The following is an 8,543-nucleotide window of genomic DNA, read 5'->3' on the forward strand; positions in this document are numbered from 1 at the left end:
TCCCCTCATATTTATATGTCTCTTTATGTAAAGGAATAGGGTGGAATACTTCCTTGGTTTCCTCCTTGGTTACCAGGAAGGAAGGCCTAGAGTCAAAACCATTACATTCACAGTGACTAGTATGGGGCTATGTTTTGAATTCGTGCTGAACACAGGGTTGATAAAATAGATATATTCTTGTTATTGCTGAGCAGTGCTTGCACACAGTCAAGGCCTCTTCTGCTTCTCATACGGCCATGCTGGTAAGGAGGCTGAGGGGGGAATGAGACGAGACACAGCCAGGACAGGTGACCCCAACTGATCAAAGGGATATTCCAGACCATATGATATGATGCTCAGTATATAAATTGGGGGGAAGAAGAAGGAAGGACAGTACATTTGGAGGGATAATGTTTGTCTTCCCAAGTCACCACCACCTGCAATGAGGCCCTGGTCTCCTGGAGATGGCTGAACATGGGAAGCAGTGAATTAATTACTTGTTTTGTTTTGCTTTTGTGCATGGCTTTTGCTTTTCCTAATAAATTCCCTGTATCTCAGCCTACAAGTTTTACAGCTTTTACCCTTTTGATTCTCTCTCCAGTCCCGCTGGTGATGGAGTGAGTGACAGGCTGTATGGGGCTTGGCTGCTGGCCATGGGGTTAAATCACAACAAACAGAGACAGATTGTTTAAATTCTTATTAGAGTGCAAAATCCAATACTTTTATTTTTGCAAAGGTATTTGGGGAAATGTTTTCCTAAAGGTATTTTTTTCATAATGTGAACTGCTGCTGCTATCTCACTATACTGGCAGGATATGGTTTTAAAATACATAAATACTGTATTTAGTGGGAACACAACAGAACAGCAGCCAAAAAAAAACAAATCAAAAGCAGCAGGATCCTGAGTGCCATTTTCAAATAAGCATGCAAATCAGTTAAAATTAGGTAGGCTTTTTATATTTCTTAATATCCTTTGAAGGACAAGTCAAGTTCTAGATTATGTCCTTACAGATTTCGTGATGTTTTACTTCTCATTTGTGCTGTTTCTAAAACTGTACTCTGTTACTAGGTGTAAGCCCTACGATTTCAGAGAAAGTCTTACCTCTTCTCTGTGCTGGAATATTCTTTTATACTTTCAGATGCAGCCTTGCTGTTGGGGAACTTATCCTTAAAGTGATTCCTCCATCCTCCAAAAAACCACTGTTTTTTTCAGGAGAACAGTATTTTTAGGAATTTTATGATATAATTCATCATACTTCATGACTTCTAAAATCTTCTCCCTAACTTGTCCACCCAGTCCTCAAAAACATAAGGAAATATAAACCTCCCACACTGCACAGACTGAGATTTTGAATTTCTATTGTTTTCAGGATAAGGGCCATAAGACATTAGTCCCTTCAAATTCTGTTTCATCTCTGGGCTTACTGTAAGACCTGGCCCTGTACAACAATTTTCCAAATGTTTTTTCCCTAGTTCTGCTTGAGCCTTTTGCATCAGAAGAAAAGATTTAAGAATTCTTTCAGTCTCTTTTATACTTTCTTTTTTAATTTCTTAATATTATGGACAGACTTGTAAACTAAATAGAGGTCTCTATTAAATAGGTGTTCAGTAATGCTCTAATTATACCTCTTGGGTGTCTCCTTGCATTATTACAATATATGCGACATGGAACATGAATGCTGTTGAATTATTAATCGGAGTTACGCCATTCTGGATGAATTGCCCCCTGGTCTACCAGAAGCAGGAACACATGACTTGCTGAATCTGTCTATCCTACAGAAAGGAGGAGCATACTTCTTCTGATCTTCAATAATTAACATTTTGCACATTGCAATACGAAAATTTGACATTGTAAAGTTATCATGAAGCAAAGTCAGTGTGAAATTTCATATGAATTTTTAATATTAGAAAATATCAGATAGTGATACTTGATGAGGTAAGGGTGAAGAGGAGGAGATGAAGAAATAAAATATTTTTGTTGTTATTTCCTGAACAAAGGTTCAAGGAGTTTAAAGGTTTCTGTGGACTTTCAGGTAAAGCTTTATAAAGACCCTTGCCTTCTCTAATGTTTCCTGTGAGAAAGTATGTAAGTGACCTATGTGTGACAACCTGTGGTTATTAGTCTTAGCATATCAAATATATTCACCATAGGCCTAAATAAACCTTATTAATGATCAATCTTTCAGTATTAGAAAAAAATAACCCAATAAAGGAAAATTTGCTTTGTTGAAATAATGCTTTTGAAGCATCAAGCTTAGTATTCTTTCTGAAGATTGTAGAAGTTGAAATGCTGGCAAATGAAGATAGCTGAAACTCATCTATCATCCTTTCCTCCAGCTGCAGCACTGGGTGAAAAACTGAACATAATCAGCCTGTTCTTAAGACATTGCTCAGGCAACCCCTGCTTCCACTGTGTAAAAGCATGGAAATGGTTTACATGCCCAAATGTACTTCCACACTTCCAGATAAAATGAAAGACTGTAAAGAATAATTTCCAGGCATTATCATAGTAATGACATGCACTCATGTAGGTGTCATCTTCCCAGGTAATTCACAGCTAGGTCTCTGTCCCTTCCTAGAACTGCCCACCAGTTTCATGCATGTGTACTGCAAATAACCATACACAGGGCATTTGCAGCTTCACATTGGAGATGAATCCTACTCTCCTTCCATAAATCTGAAAAAGCTTCTTCCTACTTATAAATATAAACCAACAGGGTCGTTTTATATTTATAGATAAGAATTTAGCTCTTCTGTTTTACTGGTAGGATGAAATAGACCTCCTGCCATCCATCATCTGCAGAAACTGAATGAAAAATTGCTTTCACAGTCTTACATGCCTGTCTTCTGATCAAATCCCGTTGGCTTCAGATTTTTCATTTTCCATTTTGCTGTGAGCAAATCCTGTTGGGTTGATCATTTCAGTCAGCACACAACACAAGAGACAGCAATGCTTTTCAGCCTGCACCCCATCTACTTGCCCAAGAAAGAGGCTCACTTCAGTTTTCATTCCAGAGTCGGGACAACTAGGCAAAATGAGGAAAATGTTGCAGAGATGTATTCGAAATCAGAGGCTGAAGGAAGATATCTGCTCTCACTTTTTTTCTCTCTCCTGCCTTCTCTTTTTTTCTTTCCTCCCTTTTAATTTTTCCTCAGTCCTATGCCTGAAGTTCCATATCAATGCTCATCCAGTGCAGCACAGTGGATTCTCTCTCTCTCTCTTGTTGCCAGCTAAAACATGTCCTTCTCTGTGGCAAGAACAGCCAGGAGGAAGGGTACTTTCTCCACCCTCAGCACTCTGCCTGAGCAGAAGCCAGCATGATCCAGCAGGTGGGTTAATGAAATTTAGATCTACTGTCCGCCAGCAACACCTTACTGTTACACAGTGGTTTAACTTTTGAGGTCTTCAGGAACAGAGAACTGAGGAACCTTCATAATCATGTAGACTAAGGGCACCGTCATGGTTCAACCCCAGCCAGCAGCTCAATCCCTGTCCACTCACTCGTTGCCCCTCGTGGGATGGGGGAGAGAATTGGACAGGTAATGGTGAGAAAACTTCTGGGTTGAGATAAAAACAGTTTAACGGGTAAATATGCAAGCAGAGCAAAATAAGGAATTCATTCACCCCTCCCCATGGGCAGGCAGATGTTCAGCCTCCCCCAGGAAAGCAGGGCCTCATCACTCATAACGGTGACTTGGGAAGAAAAATGTCATCACTTCAAATGTCCCTCCTTCTTCCTTCATCTTCCCCCAGTTTTATTGCTCAGCGTGATGCCACATGGTCTGGGGTATCCCTTTTGTCAGCTGGGGTCAGCTGTCCTGGCTGTGTCCCCTCCCAACTCCTTGTGCACTCCCAGCCTGCTCACAGGTGGGGTAGGGTAAAAGGCAGAAAAGGCCTCGGCTCAGTGCAAGCCCTGCTCAGCAGTAAACAAAACATCCATGTGCTGTTTTAGTCACCAGTCCAAAACACAGCCAGTCTATACAAGCTACTATGAAGAAACTTAGAAGTCTATCCCAGACAAAACCAGCAGAATAGTGAAATGAATAGGATTTTACAAAAGATTTTTTATGCTGTTCCTAAACCTAGGGTAGAAATTCTGCTACTTCCTTTCATCTATTTCTTAGTGGCATTCCTAAAACACCATTTCAAAGCTACTGATGCTAAGGAAACAAAGCTAAGCAAAGAACATACTGAATCACACAGTCTTATAATTCTATATAACTCAGTGTAACTAATTCTATTTTAAACTTACTTATTTTGGTTAAATAACTACTATCTCTCAACACTGGCAATATGGCCAGAAGTTATAGGCCCAGTTTTCTAAAGGTCAGTCCTGAAGTACAGGTGAACATGCATTTAGAGATATCAGAACTAGATACAATATAATCCATGATTCGGAACCGTATAAGAGAGTCGACAACACTATGGCTTTGTAAACACTGATCTTGGTGCTTTTCTTCAAGTGTTTGTTACGCCATACTCTTTTATGGAGTTTTCCAAAAGCACTATATGCCTTTGCTAATCTGTTGTCTATCTCCCCATCAATCTTACCATCTGAGGAGATGAGGCTACCTACGTAATTAAACTGTTGGACTGATTTAAGCTCTGATTGGCCAATGGTGATATGGGGATGATGGAAGGCTTCCTGAGGTGCAGGTTGGTAGAGGACTTCCATCTTCTTTAAGCTGACTTCCAGCCCAAAGAGCTCAGCAGCGTCTGCAAAGCAGGATGTTAAACTCTGCAGAGCTGCTTCTGTGTGGGCGACAAGGGCGGCATCATCAGCGTAAAGCAGCTCCCGGACAAGATGGTTTAAGGTCTTAGTGTGGGCCTTCAGTCGCCTTAGGTCTACCGCCATCACCTGCATCTCCTAGAAAGCTTCCATCAACGCTGCCTCCGTACAATCCTAAACATCCACTGGTCAGATTATGTGACCAACACATCTATTTTAGAACAAGCAGCAGTCACTAGCATTGAGGCCATGTTGCTGAGAACACAGCTGCGCTGGGCAGGCCACGTCTCAAGGATGAAGGACCACCACCTCCCTAAGATCTTGCTTTACGGTGAACTTGCCTCCGGCTGCTGCAAGAGAGGAGCCCTGAAGAAAAGATATAAGGACTCCCTGAAACAACATCTCAGCCTTGGCCACATTGATCTTCATCACTGGTCTACTCTGGCCGCAAACCGGGAGGCCTGGAGACACACCATCTACAATGCTGCCGTTTCCTTTGAGAACACACGCAGGATCACTCTTGAGGAGAAAAGACAATGCAGAAAGAATCATATCCTGCTGAATACACCACCTAAGGAGTCTTTCTGCTGTGCCTTTTGCAATCGGACATGTCTATCTCGTATTGGCCTCATAAGTCACCAGCATGCCTGTAACAAACGTGGATAGTGCCTTCCTAAATCTTCGTTCGCGAAGCCCAGCCATGATGATGATGATGATGACAATATAATCACTTATTTCCTGTGTTCTCTTGTAGCTCAAAATTAAATATAGTCCTAATCTTGGGTTCCAATCTTTGTGTGCTATTTAAATATGCACAGAGAAAACACGGAAAAATGTCACAATGTATGTAATAAACCTTTACTATCATAAAGTGAGGGGCTTTTACTGCTTAATTCCTAGATTGAGTAAGTTGTAGTAGCTTTCAGGCTTCTCACATTACTGGTTTTATGACTTCTAATTTCATGAAATATAAGATGATAATGAAGAAATGAAGAAATGAAGTGAAGATTTCTCAGCTGATATTCGGTCATGTATATTTTATTCTGCTTCTATTCTACAGCAAGTTGCTTCCTTTACATGAAGCAACAGTGACACTCAGTGCTAAAATTCTTGCATGCACCAGAAGCACCCTTCACTTCCCTATATTTCTTATCACTCACTGTTGTAATTTAAAATTTGTTCAGCTCATGCAGGCTATAAAAAAAAGAACAGTCTACTATCCTGCAAAATGGTCTAAAATCTTCCTGTCTGTGTAAAATCTTCCTTCTTTGTGTGTAAAAAGTTTTGCTTAGATTACAGCAACTGTAAGTGGTGGTGTTTTGAGAGAAAAGAGTTTTCAGGTAGAAGACTGAAAATAATAGTAAGAATTTCTCCATCTGCCTAAAAATACTGCAAATCTTTGCAGAACGTTGAAGACCTACTTGATTGAAACAGCTAATGACTAGACACAAATATTTAAGTAATAAAGATATTTGAAAACAATCAGGATGTGGATAGAGGTTACCTATGGACATAGCTGGTGAGGTCCTGTCGTGCCCTGCCTGTCCCATGGGCCCTCTGTCATCCCTGGTGGCCTGACCCTCATGGCAGCTTGACAGCATCATTGCCTTGGAACTTGCCTACTTAAGGTGATAAAAATTTTATACATGTGGCAACTTCAGAAATATTATAATTTCTGAATACACATTATGTCTGCTAGCAGTGGCCCAGCTGTATAAAGCATTTAATTCTGAGATAACAGTGGCATAAAACAACTGGGAGTAACAATCTCCTTTTTTTTTGATATCCTTTTATGATCAGGTGACCCACCTAGTGGATGAGGGGAAGGCTGTGGATGTGGCCTACCTGAACTTCAGCAAAGCCTCTGACACCATCTCCCTGGAAAAGCTGGCAGCTACGGCCTGGACAGGTGCACTCTTGGCTGGGTTAAGAATTGGCTGATTGCTGGGCTCAAAGTGGTGATGAACAGTGCTACATCCAGTTGGCATCCAGTCACTCGTGGTGTCCTCCACAGATCAGTGTTGGGCCCAGTTCTGTTTAATATCTTTACTGATGATCTGAATGAGGGGATTTAGTCTATCACTAGCAAATTTGCAGATAACACCAAGTTGGGTCAAACTGTTGATCTGCTGGAGGGTAGGAATGCTCTGGAGAGGGATCTGGACAGGCTGGATCCATTGGCCAAGAACAATTATATGAGGCTCAATAAGGCCAAATGTCGGGTCCTACCCCTGCATCACAACCCCCTGCAGGACTACAGGCAGGGAGAAGAGTGGCTGGAGAGCTGCTCAGCAGAAAAGGACCTGGGGGTGCTGATTGGCAGCAGCTGAACATGAGCCAGAGTGTGCCCAGGTGGTCAAGAAGGCCAAGGACACTCTGGCTTGGATCAGAAATAGTGTGGGAGCAGGACCAGGGAAGTGACCGTTCCCCTGTGCTGGGCACTGGTGAGGCTGCCCCTTGAGCGCTGTGTCCAGTTCTGGATCCTGAATCCGAAAAATCGGTCCGAGAAACTGCTCAGCGACTTTTTATCTTTAAGCAGCAAGGTATTTGTTTATTCAACGTTGGGAGCAAGCCAGCTCGCGCTGGACAAATTTGCTCGACTTGCAAGTGCAAAACTAAGCCATTTTATACACTTTAGATACATGGTTACATCATTTATTATACATATTAATAAGTAGGCTGGTCTCTGGGCAGAGTCTTTCCAGACATGTGCAATTTTCTACTGTGGGGGTCTTCTCCTCAAGCCTTCATCCCTCCAGTGGTCGCCATGGATGTCTTCCTCAATTTGACTTCTTCAGTTAGGTGACCTGAATTCTTCAAGCTTGCAAAATCCCGGCTCTCGGCCTTCTAGATCTTATTCAAACGTCTAGTTTACCTAATTTATTACTGTGTGTATACTACTCCTATTCTTTCTATAATAAGGCCTTTGGTCCAGTGAGCAGAACAAAACATGATATTAACCAGTGCTCCTAAAATGTTCTTCTAGCAAAACATGTATTGAGGTTTCTTAGCAGGCCAAGATATCTCAGTTAACTCTTTTAGGCCTGGCTCCTGTTTCAATCCCCCATTTCAGTAAGGACATTGACCTGCTGGAATGAGTCCAGAGAAGAGCAACAGAGTTGGGGAAGGGTCTGGAGCACATGTCCAGCGAGGAGTGGCTGAAGGAGCTGGAGAAGAGGATGCTCAGGGGTGACCTTATCACTCTCTACAACCACCTAAAAGGAGGTTGGCCTCTTCTGCCACACAAAAAGTGACAGGATGAGAAGAAGTCTTAAGTTGCACTGAGGAATGTTTAGGTTGGACATGAGGAAGAATTTCTTCACAGAAAAGGTGACTAGACATTGGAATGGGATGCCCAGGGAGGTGGTAGAGTCACTGTTCCTGGAGATGCTCAAGAAAAGACTGGATGGGGCACTCAGTGCCATGGTCTAGATGACACGGTGGTGTTGAGTCACAAGTTGTACTTAATGATCTCAAGAGGTCTTTTCCAACCTGGTTGATTCTATGATTCTGTGATTGTGTAATCTACTTGGAGGGAAAATAAACACACCACACATATTTATGGGAAACAGATTTGTTGTGGTTTGACCCTGGCTGGCAACTAAGCACCACACCATAGCCATCCACTCACTCCCTCCCACCCACCCACCCCGACAGGAAAGGGAAGGAACAGAAGTGTGAAAGTGAGAAACAAACTCATGGGTTGAGGTAACAACAGTTTGATATTTTAAAAAATAGTAACAGTAATGATTAATTGCAAGAAAAAGAAAAAAAAAGAGAAAGAATTAAAACTCAAGAAAGACAAGTGATATAAATGAAAAAAAAAAAAAGAGA

The sequence above is a fragment of the Lepidothrix coronata genome, unplaced genomic scaffold (genome assembly GCF_001604755.1).
Source record: "Lepidothrix coronata isolate B3197 unplaced genomic scaffold, Lepidothrix_coronata-1.0 Scaffold37, whole genome shotgun sequence".
Classification (NCBI taxonomy): Eukaryota; Metazoa; Chordata; class Aves; order Passeriformes; family Pipridae; genus Lepidothrix; species Lepidothrix coronata.